Raw genomic sequence first — 18197 nt, 5'->3', positions numbered from 1 at the left:
CTACTTTAAACTGTTGATATCTACATTATATTGTTTTGGAGCATGTTACATTACTACACACACACACACACACACACACACACATCAAATAAAAAGGAAAAATAACACAAGGAGTTTCAAAGAAAATATACATATTCTCCCAAACTAGATCCAAGTTCATTCACTGAGATCCCAGCCTCTCAGAGTCCTCTGTGCCCCCTCAGTTTACAGAGAGAAACTCCACTGTCGCCGTGGGCAAAGGAAAGGAAAAACAGTGGACTCCTCCAACTCTCTTGTCCAGTCTCAACTGTAAGCAGATTCTGAATGTGGAAGTCAAAATGATAGTAGTAACTTCGAGGCATGGGCAACAAAAATCATAGGTAAAATTCATAGGTACATCTCTCACTTAGAAAAATGAAGACAGGGTATAGGCAACTACTTTGAAGGCAATAAGACTCACTATGATGCCCATTCTGGTTTGACTATTGTCTCCTTTGAAAGTCCTGTAATATTTACAATGCTTAAGTTTTATTGGTCTTGTTCTCTACTGTTTTGTTCAACTTTATAATATCTAATGAGATAGACAATTCTTTTTAAGGAAACAAGAGACATTGTTGATAACCATTGTTGATAACCTTGTACTCTGTTTTACATCATGTGCTATGTCTATCCTTGGTTTTGACTGACAGCCTTGTTTTGCCATATTTGAATTTATTCTCTCCCCAAAAAAAAGTAATAAGAACTAAGGAGTAATAAAACCCAAAATGTGTAAATTTTGTTGTAAAAAAGAGAGGGAAAAAAAGAGCTCTAAAGGATACAACAGCAAGTGTGTTTAGGGGTGTTAAAGAGCTGACCATATTAATGTTTTGGGTTGGATCATTGAACACAACTGTTTGCAGTCTCACTGTTTGAATGTCCACTTTGTATGCTTTGATACTGTGATTTGAGCAACTATCTCTAAGATGATAATATGTAATCTATTAACTGGTGATTTCTTACTTTTTTTTTTTTTTTTTGTAGTTCTGTATTACTTGTACCCTTATACCGCTTTGTTTTGTTTTGTTTTGTTTCTTTTTCCTTTTAAATAAAATTTAAAAAAAAAGAAAAAGAAAAAGAAAAATGAAGACGGTCATTGAATGAAATCACCCAGTGACTATCTGCTATCAACTCAAAGCTAACATTTCCTGAGTCTTACTTCATCCCGAGCTCAGGTGTACAGCATCTATATAGTTTGATCTTATCTCTCACAACAATCCCCTGGCAGGGCATGGCGGAGGGGACTGTTTTTAACCCAGTGCTAGAAAATGAGGCACTAACAGATTAAGTCACTCGCTCAAGGATACCTAAGTAAGAAGATGAAGGTGGTGCCCACTCACACTCAGACAGTTGAACCTGGAGCCCACACTTTCGATCAAGACACTATTCTAAAGGCTTAATGCATTTGTTTCCAACTACAAGCCAAGTGGTAATTTTATCCCATTCTAAAGATTTTAAGAAATTAGTGTTTGCAACTGAGTTGGGACTAGGGCTAAGCTGCCTCTGCCTGTGACTTCTGGGGCCCTGAGCAAGTCTCAGCTTGTCAGGGATGGGCCAAGAGCTGCTGAGAACAAACAGGTAGACTTTTCATCCACAAGGACACACTGCGATCCCTCATTCAATGTGAAAATAACTATTATTCTACCTCCAAGAACTCAAATTTGATCTCTAAGGGGATTGGGCAGGTCACAAAGGCCATTGCTGAGGTAATCTGGGTAATTACAATGGAAAAATAATCCACCTTTAATTGCCCAAAGCCAGTATGTAGAATAGTCATTACCATTTACTCAGCATTTAAAATCACCAACTATGTAACACTACCCTTGACAGATGCCCCAGTACAATGACTAACAGGCCACAGGCCCCTCCCAGGGTTTGGAATGGCTCTTCTGGGCCCCCAAGAGATGTTTGCAAAAGAGCACAAAAGAAAAGACTCAGTTGTCTAGGAAGAGGCAGAAGAGAAGGACGCCATCTCTAGGCCACTCTGCCACTGCGGTCCCACCAAGGATCTCCACCTGTGGGGGGCCAAGGCAGAGCCACACCATCCCTGATGGACTGCCCCCCGGGGAGGGGGGAGCACTCCCTTGGCAGGGATTGCAATTGCCTTTCTCCTGAGTATAGCTGGAGATGGGGTAGGAAGAGGAAGGAAGGTGGAAAATAAACCCTCAGATGTACACTTTGAGGACATCAGGGATTCAAAAGTTTCCCTTTGGGACCTCAAACTCAGGTAACAGAAAAATGGCACATCTGTTACGAGTCATGATTCCTCTGCTCCATCTACCCCCAACTCAGGCAAACCCTGCAAATTATAGTGAGACAGAAAGAGGATTGTTACTGCTTTTCCTTTTGTTATATGGATATCAGAGGGTGAAAGGAAAGGAGAAAGGCTATGCAGAGGCCCATTACCAGAGAGATTATGGGATACTTTTGCGCAACACCGTCTTCCTCCAAGTATTTCCATCCTAGAGAAGTCTATTTCTATGCTGGACAAACTCTGAGGGTACAAGCTTTGAAGAGGAGGGACTAGAAGTCATTGATGTGTAGCAACCTACACGGAGGAGGTCAGGAAGGCCCCAGCGCAAGTGGGCTGCAGGTTCCTGCACACCCACGCGTGCATGTAACTTTCAGCCAAAGTTCACTCCTCCTTACCCAGCCCACCCAACTGCTCCGCCCAGCACACAACCTACAAATATTCAGCTTAACATGGACTAAAAGGAAGAAATCTTCCTCTTGGGCCTCTCCTTCGAGGGCACTACGCAGAAATTCTGTGCTAGGAGAGCTGGCAGTGGTTACGGAGCTTCAACAGCTATCAGAACCACGCGAGGAGCTTATAATGCAGATCCCAAACCAGACCTAATGGTCAGAGCTGCAAAGAATTTATATTTCTTTAGGAGTCCTTTGGTCAAGAGCACCTCTTTGGAACCTGTTTGTCAAGAGTCTTAACAGCTCCAAGGCTCTGAAAACTACTGTAATTCACAGGACTGACCAAACAATAAGACTTTATTACACATTTCTCCACTTTTTAATGGACTCTGACCTAAAGGAAAGAAAGGCTCTCTAAGGATGGTAATTCTAATATAGTTAGAGGCTACCTTGATAACAACACAGGTAAACTATCTCATTTTCTAAATTTGTATCCCAATGTCCTCATAAGTATTTATGTATAAAGGTGAGAAGTCCCACTATGACATATAGAAATACATTCACCTTGCCTACCCAGTTAGGGAACTCTGTCTACTTATAGTCCCACCAGTTGTTTCTACAGTGCTCAGGACCACAACTAAAATAATCAAAAACAAAATATTAAACAGTAGGGAAAAAAAAACAACTGACTTTTTTCAAATGAATCAATTATGAATTCGATATGGTAACTTGAAAACTAATACAGATTAATTCTTCACTCTAACCCAATGAAAAATTGTATAATACTTCATATTGGTAGAGTGCATGGCTGGGAGGCTCAGGCAGTGGTAGAGGCAAAGTGCCTGGCACCTGATCCAGAAAGACAGAAAAGGGCAGAAAGACCCTGAACAGGGACATAGAGAGGTATGGTGATGCCTGGGAAAGGACATGCTAGAGTTGTCCACACATTCTTCACTGCGATTTCATGGCCAAAGTCATAATAAGGGTAAACACCGACTAATCTCTAGCCTAAGCATTATTCAACTAAAATCTGGGCATGTTGGTCCACATCTGTAACCCTGGGAAAGAGAAGGCCTATTACAGGAGTGAAGGGCCTGCAAGTGGAGACAGGATGCATTACACTTCCATTAGCAGATTTCCAGAAAACACCTGGATCTGACTGAGAAATGTTGAGACTCTCCTGCTCCCTTCCATAACAACATGGGGCGGAGTCTTACAAAACTAGGAAGCAGAGGAAGTAACTAGAAGGCCACAGAGGACTGGGACAAAAGAAACAGAAGAAAATGGGGGCAGGGGGAGAAAAAAAATAAACCAGAGAGAAAGAAGCCTAGGAACCAAAATATAACATAATTTAAACACTTTCTTCTTAATTCAGAAATACTCCCTGGACACCTTCTCCTCTCCTTAAATTCCAAATTCCTTATTTGAAGGAGCCTAAATGCAGAACCATCCAAGTATTGTCTTTTTCTTTCCCAATATAAGTCTATAATTTCCCAGGGCTTTCCCCATCACCACACTCCACTTCCCACTCAAGGTTATTCCCATTCTAGGACCCTAGAGGAAAGGGTTGATTAAGACTCAATTCAGGATTGCAATGAGGAACTTGTTTCCCTGAAGAAATAATTATATGTTATTATTAACATGAGCTTTGCTGTATTCAGAGTCGGCTGAGATTTTAAGCGCTATTTTTAATATTTTAACATTATGTGGGAAATGTATTTTTAGTTCTTAACACCCAGTTTATGAATAATATTTTGGAACAAAAGATGTTTGTGAACTGGATTTTGCTTCTATCAGGCAAAAGTGAAAAAGAACAACGAAAGATGTGCAGAATATAGGAACCATCAGGAACTGGAGTAAAATGCTTTGGAAGGAAATCCCAAGATCAGTAATTAGATCAGTAACTTCTTAAATTTATATTTAAAACACAAAGCTTCCTCACTTTTTCAGATAGTCATATTTGATTGGGAGACTCCCTGCCTCTCAGCTACATTTGATTCTTTAATAATAAGACCTCACTGAACTTATTTCTATTAGTAGAGTCAGCATCAAGGAAGGTTATTCTGTTAAATAGTGTTGTGGTTTGTGTCTAGATGTCCCCCAAAGTCTCATGCAGTCATAGGGCTTTAACAGAGGTAGATGAATTTAGAGTATGTGATGCTGGGATTAAGGGTGTATGATTAGTATGTCAGTGCACTGATTGCTTCTGGCTAGTTCTGCTGGAGTTAAGGGTGTGAGTGCTACACCTGCCCTAGGGCAGGTAGCCTGCATACAATGTAAGGCACTGACAGAGGCGCGTCTCCCTCTTGCTTTTTCCATCTTCTGCCACTGTGAACTGTCTGTCCACTGAGGTGCCTCTCTGACAAACCACCCTGCCTCATACCCAGCTGATTATGGACTGAAACCTCTACAAATTGTGAGCTAAATAAACCTTTTTCTCTTTAACTTTGGGTATTGGGTATTTTGTCTCAACAGTGAAAGAAAAGTATCTAAGACAAACAGAAATGTGTAGTAGAAAAGCAGGAACTGGTAACATGGAGTGACAGCTTCCCATAAAACCACCATCAGACTTTGGGAGATAGTGGACATATCAAATGGGTCTTTGAGATTCTCACAGGGAACACGAGTGACATGGAGACTTTGGCCACATCTCTTAAAGCACCCTCCAGTGTCATCCAAACCCACTGTCAACAACCTTTGTTAGTTCTGCTTTACCTGGAACTATGTTTTCTACTGTGGTCTTGAGTACCTTTGCCTCCTGGATTCCTAATTCTTAGCTGGAAGTTTGAATGAGTTTGAGCTATATTCTGAACTAAGAATAAATACTAAATTCCCAACAGGTGCCTTTTTACGGTTGTTTTCATTGAAATATCATACTATCTCATATAGCTTATAAAAAGGCCATGTTTTTGTCCTCAAAGCTCAATCAGTGGACCCTTGAGTTACAATAGCCTCACACATAAACAATTTGGGTTATGACATGAATTTTAGGTTTCACTTATCACCAGAGTCTTGAGTTATGACCCAAATGCCAGCCGCTAATGTGATTATAAACAAAGACTTGAGATGCCAGAAAAGTGTAAGTAAGTGTCAGTCTGAGCTCAGCTGCACATTTGTGGCTGTGATTTCAGTCAGTGCTTTACATAATTGCTATGATTACTGCTATCCAAATGGTCCCTAAAAAAAGCTAAGAAAGGAAGGGAAGGTAAAGAAATCAATCACAATTGAAAACAACAGTGTTTAACAAGAGAGAGAGAAACAAAAACAGACAACCTTAGACCAGCTTTTAATTTTGGAAACATGGAGACCTACTGAACTAGAAGCAGGTCCTACTGGGCTACAGAATCTCCCAAGGTGAGGAAGGACCCCAGAGAGCCAGATTCCTGATGTTCCTATGGAAGAGGACTCTCCTTCCAAACAGTGAACCACCTTCCATTTCATCCTCACTTTCTGTAAACCAGACATCAACTTTGAATGGTGAGTACAGTATAAATTGTTGCTTCTGGTAAACTAGACATGTTTTATAATTTTGTTGAATATACTAAGAAAATTATTAGTGTTCTGGCAAATTAAACACATTATGCATCCCTTTTTATTATGAAAATGTTAGTTAAGGGGTACTTTGGGAGGTTTGGGGTACATTGTGGATATTTCCTCATTTCTTATGGGAAAATAGTCTTTTTTGGAGGAAAATAATCTTAACTTACAGTCAACTTGAGTCACAACCAAATTTTATGAACTAGTTGAGTTCATAAGTCAAGGGTCTCCTGTACGTGCTTTAATGTAAAACAGGCATTATTTTCATTGATTAGATGGAACAACTACTTTCATCAATTCATGAACTTGTTTTATGGAAAGAGATAAAGTGTTCTTGATGTCATTTGGGATTTAAATCCTAATCTTGGCAAAAGGATGGGCGCCAGCTGCCAACGGCAAAGGATTCAGCTTGTGTACCAGCCTTTGGGAGCTCAAAAATGAACTCAAACATGAAGAATCAGCAGCCAAATACGACCCTCTTCTTCTCCACCCAAAAGGACCAGGTCCCTGTGTGTCCACTTATTATTTTTTGGCAGTACTAGGGAGTACATGATCCCAACTCTACTGACCCTGGCCCACCACTGCTTCCAGAGGACACTGACACTGGTCTAAAAATAAGCACCTCTCCCGCTCAGGTTAGTGTGAAAACGTGTTTATGCCCTGGCCACTCTGCAAACACAAACAAACCCTACACAACTCACCAGGTTTGAAAGATTACATACAAAGATCACAGAAAGAACAGATTTGTTCCAGGCTGTTAATGAATTTTAAAAAACTTGTGCTTAAATTTGAAAAAAGAAAAAAAGTACTCCTAGAAGATCAATTGAGTTATGTTTTGAAGATGATTGTTTTAACTCTTTCCAGCTCAGCATTCCATACCTAGATATAATACCCAAAAGAAACATAGGAGAGACATAGAAGAATATTTATAACATTGAACAGTGTGACATTAACAAGCTAAACACAACAAAATGCCTATCAACAGGATGAATAAATAAATAGTAAGATACCAATGTAGTGATATATTGTCTAACAGTGAAAATAAGTAACTACTGCTATGTCCAATAAGACAGAGAAAAATTTAATACCATAGTTGTTATAGATGATATATTCCTTTGCCCTCCCCCCACATAATATGGCTGTGGATGAATCTAGTGTTTGTGATTGGTTTGTTGTCTAGTGTTAGGATTAGTTATGCGAGTATTCCACCCGCCTTAGGGCGGAGCAACGATATGATGTAACTGGCTGTCTTAGTTACTTTTTACTCGTCGCTGAGACAAAATACCTGAAGCCCAAAGTTGGGAAAGGAAAGGTTTATTTCTTACAGTTTTTGGAGGTTTCAGTTGGCTACTCAGTTGGCTCCAAGACAGGCAGGCATGGCTGGGCTGCAGTTCATGGCGGGCGCCAGCAGCAAACTCGAACCAGCAAAGAGAAAAACACACCTTCTTCCTGCCATTACATCACATCCTGGCTCCACCCCTATGTGGGTGGAGCACTGACACCATCAATCCAAGCACTATACAATGAATCATCACATATGAACAATGCAAACTCGTGAGGCCTGGGGGACACAAACATAAACCATGACACTGGCGCAGGGTGGGCTGCGGGGGAGGGAGTATGTCTCACTCTTTTGCTTTTGCTGTTTTGCAGCAGTCTTGAAGGGCTCCCCCACCACCTCACACTGCCTTGGAGCCAACTGAGTGTGGACTGAAACCTCCAAGAACTGTAAGAAATAAACCTTTTCTTCCCTAACTTTGGGTGTCAGGTATTTTGTCTCAACAACAAGTAAAAAGTAACTAAGACAAAGGTGTAGACAAAACCAAGTCCTGAGAAATCTTTGAGTGGTCTGCTAACATTTATGTAAAGCTTTAAAATGAATAAAAGTAAATAATACACTGTTATTAATCCAAAAAAAGTAAGTGAATAATGGGTGATTCTGGAGTAAGAAAAGAAGCCGGATAGAGAAGAGCTCTTGGATCTTAATGTAAGATGTCGATCAGGGTCTGATTTTGGCATAATTTCACAGAAGTTCATAGAATCAATTTTTTAAAAGATAATACATAGGCAAATAATGACTATAGCTAATAAATGAGTAAACAAGCAATTGTTCTGCAGTATTCCCTTTGTATTAGGGATAAAGCTACATTGGTGTATTTATAACAGTACAAGGGAAGGTTAGAAACCCCTCTAGGTAGTACCCCACTCATCCCTCCTTGGGGTGCTCTGAGTTCATTCTTCACAATAAAATCATGACACCATTCAGGGTAATATTTCACACAGAGTGGGAATAAAGTCCCAAATCTCTTGTTTGGTGTGATTTTATCAGTAACAATTTTGCCAGCCTCGGACAAGACAGGATGGAAAAAATCAGTCATTCCTTGTCACAATTGTGTTTATTTTGCTGGTCTTGGATAATGTGCAAGCAAATTTAATAAAATCTGATTATTGTCCAGTAAACATCACCCTTCTTACTTGTTGGAGAAGATAAAATCAGTTTTTGTGTCTGTCCTCTGGCCCCTATGGCTACCCAGGACTCAAAGAGAGTCAGCCTGCAGGGGCCGGCACAAGCTGCCCAGGAAGACCAGCCGTGCTGACCCAGGGGGAGGGAGTCGGAGGTGTGGGAGGATACACCCCCCTGAGAAGGGCTGGCCGGGCCATGGACCACCCTGGTCTCCTCTTACCCAGAAGTCAGGGCATTCACGAGGGACTGGGTAATAAAGAACTAGGTTTCATTAAGAATTTTCAAATCACTCAAGGAAAAATATAATTATCATTATTAAAACAACTGCTTGATTTGTTCAAACATGAAGGACTTTAGGACTGTTTAGTCTGTTGTCTGCTGTGTAAAAAAAATGACCCAATGAACTGTTTCTTGAAGCATTTTAATACTAAAAATAGATATTCATGAGTTCTTTCCCCATCTGTGCTGAATATAATTAGTCTCTGCCCTTGAGAAACCAACCTTGTGTTCAGAAACCTCAGCTCCTCGCTCCTCTGATCCCCCCGGGGATAACAGGGGCGCCTGAGCGTCCACATGACCAGCAGCAGTGCTTGCTGTTTCAGAGCAGAGAGGCTTTTTCAGGAAAGAGAGCTTTCCAGAAATCTGTGGCTAAGGAGAAACAGGCACAGATCCAGGCTTCCTAACCCTCTCGCCTCCATTTCATCTGCAGAACAGGGCCAGTCCTGTGTGCTGTTTGCTCTTCAAGACCCTGTAAGCCCTTCAGCCTGGGAAGTTCCTGGGACAAAGTGTTGATCACACAAAGACAACTGCCTTTAGACAATCCGCAAACTCAGATGGCACAATGCTCTTGGACGGAGCTACATGGACTCCTTGTCATTTATCACACACCGATCACATTTAAGACCACTTCTCTGAGGAAGCTTCACTCAGAGCCAAACCCGGCAAGCCAGCCTACATTTCCTCCTACCCAGCCCCAAAACTTGAAAAGTTCATGCCAAACTTCCTAAGCTTTCTTGTGAGGGACCCATTCATAGACACACAGCCCCCAAGGTCAAGGCCTAGGTGGGTTTAGCATCTTTCCATAAATATCCAGATGAGTCAGAGACACATCTGAGTAGCTGGCACACCCTTTCTCTTCAAGAAGATAAGGTCAATACTAGAAGATCCTTAATAGTACAAGGTAACTCATTTGGATGTCACAACACAAGTGCACAAAGAAAATGGAGAAAGATAACTCCAACAAGATGATACTCCCAAACAAGGGACTTCAGCAAGTTGGGGCACCTCAGAACCCGATCATATTCCACACTTTGAGAGAGTTGTCTTTGCTTTGCCTGAGCCTTGCGTAAACAGTGTTGAAGTCACAGTGACACCCTGAGAACAAATGGGGAGTTGGTGGCCTATGGTGTCAAGGTGGAAGGTCTTACCCCAAATTGGGTGCCTTTGGACCAGCCAGACCAGTGGAGCACTTACCATGTGGTCCCATCTCTATCTCTAGAGAGGGTACCAGTTGGACAGGCCTGTCCACCAGCTCTGTCCTCTCCATCTCTGCATTCCTTTCCACATCCATGCTTCCCTGTATCCTTGCCTCACCCCTCAAAGCCCCCTCTTCTTCAAAGACACTCAGTTCTCCCACCCTTCAACAGCTCTCTCTCTGCTTAGCCAAAGCAAATAGCCCTGCTCAAGGGGAAAAAGGCAGGGAGGCGTTCAGGTTGTCCTGACAGGAGAACTTAGAGCTTTACACTGGGGCTGCTTCTTTTGTTCTTCTCCTCTATAAACCATTATTTCATGCCATGAAAATGACCACTCTGATGCCCTTTTGGACACAGAGACATTGAACCATAAGTGGACGCCGATGCTTGGATGACGGATCCCATCAGAACCAAGAATCAAGACCCTTGCATGCTCTATTCAGTTCACTGTTGCGCACCTGACTCCAACAAGGTGCCAGATCAGCTCAGGTTGACAGGCAGAAAGAGCTGTCCTCACGTTTATCTCTGCCAAAATCTGACCACTGAAGGAAAGAGAATCCGAAAGTATCCTTAGCCTTCTGAAAGCAAAAGATCACTGGCTTGATGTTTCAATTATTCTCCATGCACCAAAATCTCCCTCAGCAAGCCACTGTGGAATGGAACTGGAAGAGGACAATGAATCACAGTTAGTGGAGCCTATTTGGATAATGGATCAGCAAGTTTTCCTGAAATGCAGTAGACTGGTTCAATCAATTCCACAGCTGCAAAAAAGACTGCTGCAGTACTGATTATATTTTGAGATGAAAAGTCTCAGAGCTTTTAAAAATCCTGCTGATTTGCCTTATGATGCCGTGGGTTTTGCTGCTTCATTTAAACACTAGTCAGCCACACTGGATGCTCAGCCTTTGTTCACTGTTGTACAAGTGTGCTGACTGCCCAGTGCTGGGGTGCAAATATGACAAACCCCTGAACTTGCTCCATCACCTTCCTCTGAGTGTGCAGAGAATCATCTCCTCCTGCCTTTACTCGATATCTTTCATGAGCATTTCATTTATTCCCTTAAGCCTTACATGTCACGTAGCATAGGAAGTGGAACTGTTAAAAAAAAAAAAAAAAAAGAACAAAATGTTTCTGAAACTTAAACATCTATTTCTATAGTGTCTCTGAAAATCAAGCTTTGGTGATGGGTAAAATAACCCGAAATTGGATCTGTTGGCCTAAGATTAACAGATGAGAATCTATCTTGATACAATAATCTGCTGGAGCTGGAGGAACGTTTTTTCAACTGTAGAGGGTGAATAGGACTTTTATCCTAAATTTTGAAGGAATGGAATAAAATCTTAAAGGGATCACATTTCCTCTGTGCATTTTAAGACAATAATAAATACAGTGAAATGGATTAATTCACAAAAACACAACTCTCAACCTGGTACAGCACATACAGGAAAGAAAAGTGACTTATTTACTTCTGCCCCCTTTGTTTTCTTTCCTGCAAAATACCTCCAGTAGCATCCAGCTATGACCAGCGCTTGACACTTGTGTATGCTGCAGTGGCCTGTTGGTGGTTTTAAGAACTGAAGCATCCCTGAATGCACCGTGCAGGAAGCCAGACATAGCGGCTGGTATTCAATTACATTCTAATTATTTCCTCCGTATCCTTCTTTGCATCCTTATTCCAAGACCAACAGAACAAGGTTTTCCTCAGAATACTAATATCAGGATTCTTGAGCTCATTTGTGTATCTCCCCGGACAGAAAGTCCAACCCCAGGAAAAACCGGAAATTCAGACTCTGTGCTCGATATCACATTACCATGTCTCTTCCTATCCTATGTGGTCACAAAAGTCATTTCCCAGTTGTTTCACGTGAACAGTCTTTTACCACTTAACAATATGAATGAATCCCAAACTGCCCACATTGTGCAAAATAGCAAAAGAGAACTGTCCTTTCTTTGAATAGTAAGAGCAAGCCATTAGACCACTTTTACCCCCGTGTGCAAACAGGTCTCTGCAGATTTACCCTGTCTCCTAAAATGACCAAACCACTCACATCAGAACTAATCAGGAGACCTAGTACAAACACAACAGGCTGAACTTGAAAACGCTCAGAACATCTCTGCAGAAAGGCCACCTGGCCATGAGTGACCCAGACAGAATGTCCCTCCCTCTCCCCGCAGAGGCATCCAGCTTGTGTCGAGGGTGAGCCATGCTAGGTTGGTCCCTGGGTGAGCAAGTCAATCCATGGGGAAAAGCGTGGCAAAGGCACTACCTGAGATATTTATCTGAGTATTTAAAAGACTATCTGCACTCTGAGGTCCGACCTCAGTTTTTGGGTGGTAGACTATGTTTTAAAGATTATTATTACTTTTATGTACAGAAAACTCAGCAGTGTGTCATTTCACACAGCTTAGTGGCAAATTCTTTAGTGTTTTCCCAATTGGCAATGTGAAGCACAGATTTTAGATCCAAGACCTTGCCTGTCCACTGACAGTGGATCCTACATTTTACTGATTGAATTGCTCCCAAGAGCTTCCTCCCACTTAGCTGGAGCTCCTGTGACTTCCAGATTAACCTGTGCAAAGGCACAGTTGCGTATGCCTGGTCCCAGTCTGGTCTTGCCTTGATGATACAGGAAGGGATGTCATCTTACCAAACAAGTCAGGCAGGACAGCCAGATGGTGGCACCTATGTCCTGTTTGGTCACCACCAGCTAAGCCTTCTTGTTTTCCACTGTAGTGGTGACAGGATTAAGTCCTGCTCCAGGGACATGCGGTCTCTTAGTGGGGACATCCACTTCACTGGCATGCTCCTTCTTAGCTCCGGCCAACAGTCTCTGCTTCTCCTCTAGCTTTTTCTGTGGTATTTGTGGGCCAGTTTGAGCCCTCAGGGAACTGTTTGGCAGCCAGGGTGTGGCTTTAATGGTGAGTCCCAGGAGGCACTTGGATGTGCTTGAGAGAGACAAGCCCTTTGCTGCTCTTGCTGCGGAGTTCATGGGAGCATATCCACAGCCTTCACACTGAGCTACATCCCCAGCACTATTTGGTTTTTTTCAAAGCTGGGTATTGGACGCAGGGAGTGCTAAGCTACATCCTCAACCTCTTTTATTTTCCTTTATTTTTTCCAGGTTGATCTTGAATTTGCAGCCCTCTCACCTCAGCCTCCTGAATAGCTGGGGAAAAAGGCTTGTGTACCAAGCCTATTTTATACATTATTTTTAGTTATCAAATAGTTGCATAAGGTAGGTAGAACTTGTTATAAAGAAAACTACCTCTGAGCAAAAAAAGGAACTTGCCCAGAGTGTAAGTGGCAGGGACAGCTTCAGCCAGGTTTGCGTGACTCCAAAGTCCATTTGGGTTCTTGCCAAGACACCAACAAATTTCACAAGAGAAGACTGTGCTGCATTCCCTGGAATTACAAAGCTAATGAAAATAAACCAAGCCAAAATGAAAATGTGAGTAAAACATGAAGATTAGTTGTGTCTCCTTTATAAAATGGAAAATCAGATCTCCAACTGTTAGAACACTTACTGTTAAGAATAAATGCACTTGTCTCGGCTCTAAAGATCAACAAAGTCAATGATCCAGAAATTAAAATAAAAGTATCTTTACCTCAGAATTGAATAGAGTAAGCATCCAAATGTTTTAAGGTTTAGGCTGGAAATCAGATGTTTCTGCTCTGCTGAGGTGCTATGGCCCTAGACAAGTCGTTTGCCTGCGCTGGCCTCTGTTCTCTATCTATAAAAGGCAGGGCTCAGGTTCTATGAGACTCTAAGCTCCTATATTGATCTAAAGCTGAGATTTTTCAATCCAGCCCTTGATATCCTAGTGAGATGAAAACTTATTTTACAGATGAAAAGTAGACTCAAAAATTTTAAACTCCTTACAGAGCGCTTGGTCCCAGAGACAAAGACAAATGTGCCTTTTTTTCTCCTAAATTGCAGCACCTCTGTCCTCCTGCAACTTCTCCTCCACCTCCTCCACCTCCTCCACCTCCACCTTACTCACCTCCTCTTCCCCCATCTTCCTCCTCCATCTTCCTCCTCCACTTTCCTCCTCCTCCATATCCTTCACCTTCTTCACCTCCTCCATCATCCACCCTCCTTCTCCTCTTCCTCTTGCCAAGAAGCTCGACATTGGCTATGGTGGGACAAAAGAGACCTAGAATGCCTGTGTCCATTTTTTCTGAATGCTGACTGCCATCCTTCACTGCCTGCTGTCCAGGCTTCCTAAAAGGGCCATGTGTCCCTAACTCAGCACATGGGCTAGCAGCCAGCCATCCACAGAATGCAGAACAAGGGGCTAGACCTTAGATCCCATCTATTTGTGAGGCTGTGATTAATCGCAAGCCCACCCCATCATCTGGACTCCAGAGAGGGTTCGTTGCTGAGGCCTAGCACTGCTCCTGCCTGTTTATAGACACCAACACAAGCCCACTGTCGTGTTCTGGACACCTGCCTCCCAGCCATGCCAGCCACTTGGGCACAACACCAAAGCCTGCTGCTCTTCTGAACAAAGATGTCCTTGAGTGGAAATTCAAAACACAAGTGCGCCATGTTACAGAAGGGCCCTGAAACATTTCAAGTCGGCCTTATGCTAAGCCACTTGGGCTTGGCTGCGGCTCCCGCATTATTGCACACTTGCCTCCCAAGTCTGCAGTGATCTCACCCCTCTCCTGACTTTTAGTGCCACGCATGCTGGAACCCTCTACTCCTTAGTTCTTCTTTCACCACCTCACATATTCATTCCTAACCACCTTGTTTCTCCGTCCCATATTTGCTTGTTCTTATATGCCAGTTATTTTCGTTCCTTTCTCTGATTTATTGTTTTCCTTTCCTCTGGCCAAACAAAACACACACGTGTTCACACACACCCAAAGAAAAAAAAAGAAAAGAAAAAAACAGGAATTCTCCTTTTTATACACCACAGACTGCTATCTTGTTTGTCCTTTCTCTTTATCTGTGTTATGCATCTCTGGCCCTGAAGAGGGGACTCTCTCTCCTATGTGTGATTTGCCAAGGGTATTTATTCAGCTCCAACTTGCACCACTGCATGTACCGGTTGCTCTGTGTGTTTCTCACTGAATACTCACAATCTCCTTCTGAAGGAGTTGTTTCTCCAAAATAGTCTTTTCCAACTTTAATGTGCATATAAATCACCTAGGGATCCTGTCAACATCAGGTTGATTCAAAAGACCTTGAAGGAGACCTGAGAATCTGCACTCAGACCAGGCACTAGAGGATGCTAAGGCAGAAAGCACAAGGAGAAAGTCTCTGGAGAGAGCAGGGGGAGGTGGGCAGAGGCCCTCAGGATGAAAAGCAAAAGAATCAGCTAGTTCTGCACAATCAGAGAGAATGTCAGGTCCAATGACATTCCGAACAGCCACTGTAGGCTTTTAGGAGTCCTAAGACAGCTCTCAAAAATCACAAAGAGCATCTGGCTCTAAAAACTAGACATACCTAGGGACACATACACTACAGTATACCTTGAAAATAACCCCACCTTAGGGGCTGGAGATCTAGCTCAGCAGCATAAGTGCCTGCCTTGTAAGCAGGCAGTGGTGAGTTCAATCCCTGGTACCGATAAAAAGGAAAAAGACAAAAAAAAAAAAAAAAAGAAAGAAAGAAAATAACCCCACCTCAACTGTTGCCATCTCATGGGCATTGTGGTTTCAGTGCCCCATAGGCTTTGGGCACCATGACAGGTCCTCAAAGGTTCATATAAGGACAAAACTCAACCCCTAGCAGAAAGCCCTCCTCTGACTGCAATGAAGGCCACGTGCAGCTGCTGACACCTGGATCCTCAGGGATGTGAGCTCTCCTCACCAACTTGTTCCCACCCTGAAGAGTAGACTGATCTTTACTAAACTATGCTTTCACTCTTGCTTCGGTGAGTTCTGCTCAATTTTTTGTTCAGGATTCCAAATACCTAGAACTGTAGTTATGTCCCCAGCAGCAATGCTAATGACACATTGCTGTGGACCACATTTGGTACACAGGTTTGCCCTGTTTATAACCCTGGAAGTCCTTGTATGTAATTAAGAATCTGACGTAAAAATACTGCCTACCACGAGTGTTTATGTCCAGACACCAGATTCTGTTAAGCTTTGCCCTGTTTCTACCACTCCCTCCTGAAGTTAAAACTCCCCAAAAGGTCAAGAAGTTCTTAGCATGCAGTTGGAGAAAGGGATAAATGAGCTGCTCAAGAGCAGCTGATACACACAAAGATCATGACATCAAACGACAAGAGACAAGAAGCAGCGTTGCAGAAGGTGAAAGCAATCTAGTTAGAGACTAACCTGCTAGGATAAATCTTCACAAAAAACATCTTTATGGAAGATATCAGCCCCCTCATCTCAGGAGATGAGATAATCCTGGAAATTAATGGATCCCCTTTCAAAGAGCATTTATTGAGTGTGCAATAGGAGTATGGTCCAGGGACTCTCTATATCCTTTGTGTTCTACTTTTTTCTTTTGTACCAGGAATCAAACTCAGGACCTTGTGCTTCTGGGCAAGAGTTTATGCCACTGAGCTATCTCCCTGGCCATCTACCTTTTAAAGTAGTTACCACCCTCAGTTTTATAGATGAGCAGAACTAAGACTGAGGTAAGTTGCTTTGCTTTCCCAAGACAACTGTCAATTTGAATAAGCAGGATTCAACTCATTCCCACAGTGAGCTCAGATCCTTATTATAAAACAAGCTGACAAAACACAGGAAAAAATGAAAGCACCCACAAAATTCCAGAGATGGAAATGAACTTCTGCCATAGTGATTTTTTTTTAAAGCATATAAAACTTGGAAGAGGACAATCCTCCTTTTTGTGGTACTCGTGATTTTCAGTGCAAAGAAGAGGACCTTTAGGAACACAGAGTAGAGTGACAATATGCATGTGGCATGCAGCAAGACCTTCTGTAACAGTTACTTGGGGGAGCTCAGATCACTTTTACAGAATCCATGAGAGCAGGGAGTAACGGTCCCTGAGACCAGCCAGTCTCTGGAGGAGAAATAGGGACAATCCTTTCCCACCTGCTTCTGGCCTCCCAAGACCTATTTCCTAAGTTACCCTGCAATGGAAAGCAGAAACACTGAAACAACACCCAAGATTTGGAGACAGATTTATTTAATGTTAGACAACCACTGACAGAGAATCAATTGTTCCTCAAAATGTCAGGCCTCAATGCACCAGGGAGGAAGTTTTTATGGAGTTGAAAAGGGAAGTACAGAGGCAGAGTACTTGGCTGTCTTTGATTGGTTTATACGATAATGCATCACAAGTGATCAGTTAACAGTTCCTGTTACAGTCTCTGTTTCTAAGAGATGAAAGTAACAGGAACTGCTACCTGGGCAACTAACAGACTGACTGAGGGGGTGTTTTCTGCTACAACCCCAGTGTGACGCTGTGTTTTCCCCACTTTTCACTAGTCTTCTCAGCCTGCTAATAAACTCTAGTCATCTAATGTAAAATACTAAGAAAATTTAGATCAATACATAACCCTTATTTCTCATTGCCTTCCTCTTTCTTTCTGCCTTCCTTTCCACCAGTCTTTGAGAGAGGAGTCTGCTTCCTGCCTCACAAGTGAAGTGCTTATAGACTAAGTAAATCACCTGCTCAGGCCACGATGTTCTGGCTCAGGTCTTGCTGCCTCCTCACACTGTTTCCCTGTGTGGTCAGCAGGAATCCCTTGTCTTCTTTTGCCAGCAACTTTTCTCATATTGATCCTTCTTGGTTTTACTGGACTCTGATATTTGCTTACCTGCTTCATCTTGAATGGCTCTACTTGATTTCTGCCACGTAGCAGGTCTTCATTCTTTTTCCATCTTTCTGATCTTCACCTGACTTCCTCAAGGATCCTCTCGTCTTCTCACTATGTAGGTGGCATCTAACTCTCAGCCTTACTCTGTGTCATCTCCTTCACACTCCCTCTTTTGATGCTTTCTTCACCTCCTGTGCCGTCAGCTATCACACTTGTGTAGATAACTTCCTGGGTCTGGAGCCACATTTCCATCTGACAACGAAACATTGTCTAAGTGATGACGCTGCCTAAACCCACTATGTCTTTCTCTAATTTTA

This window comes from Cavia porcellus, unplaced genomic scaffold (assembly GCF_034190915.1).
Source record: "Cavia porcellus strain 051 isolate PalLab524CR breed Dunkin Hartley unplaced genomic scaffold, mCavPor4.1 scaffold_31, whole genome shotgun sequence".
NCBI lineage: Eukaryota > Metazoa > Chordata > Mammalia > Rodentia > Caviidae > Cavia > Cavia porcellus.
Note: the sequence above shows the minus strand (reverse complement) of the source record.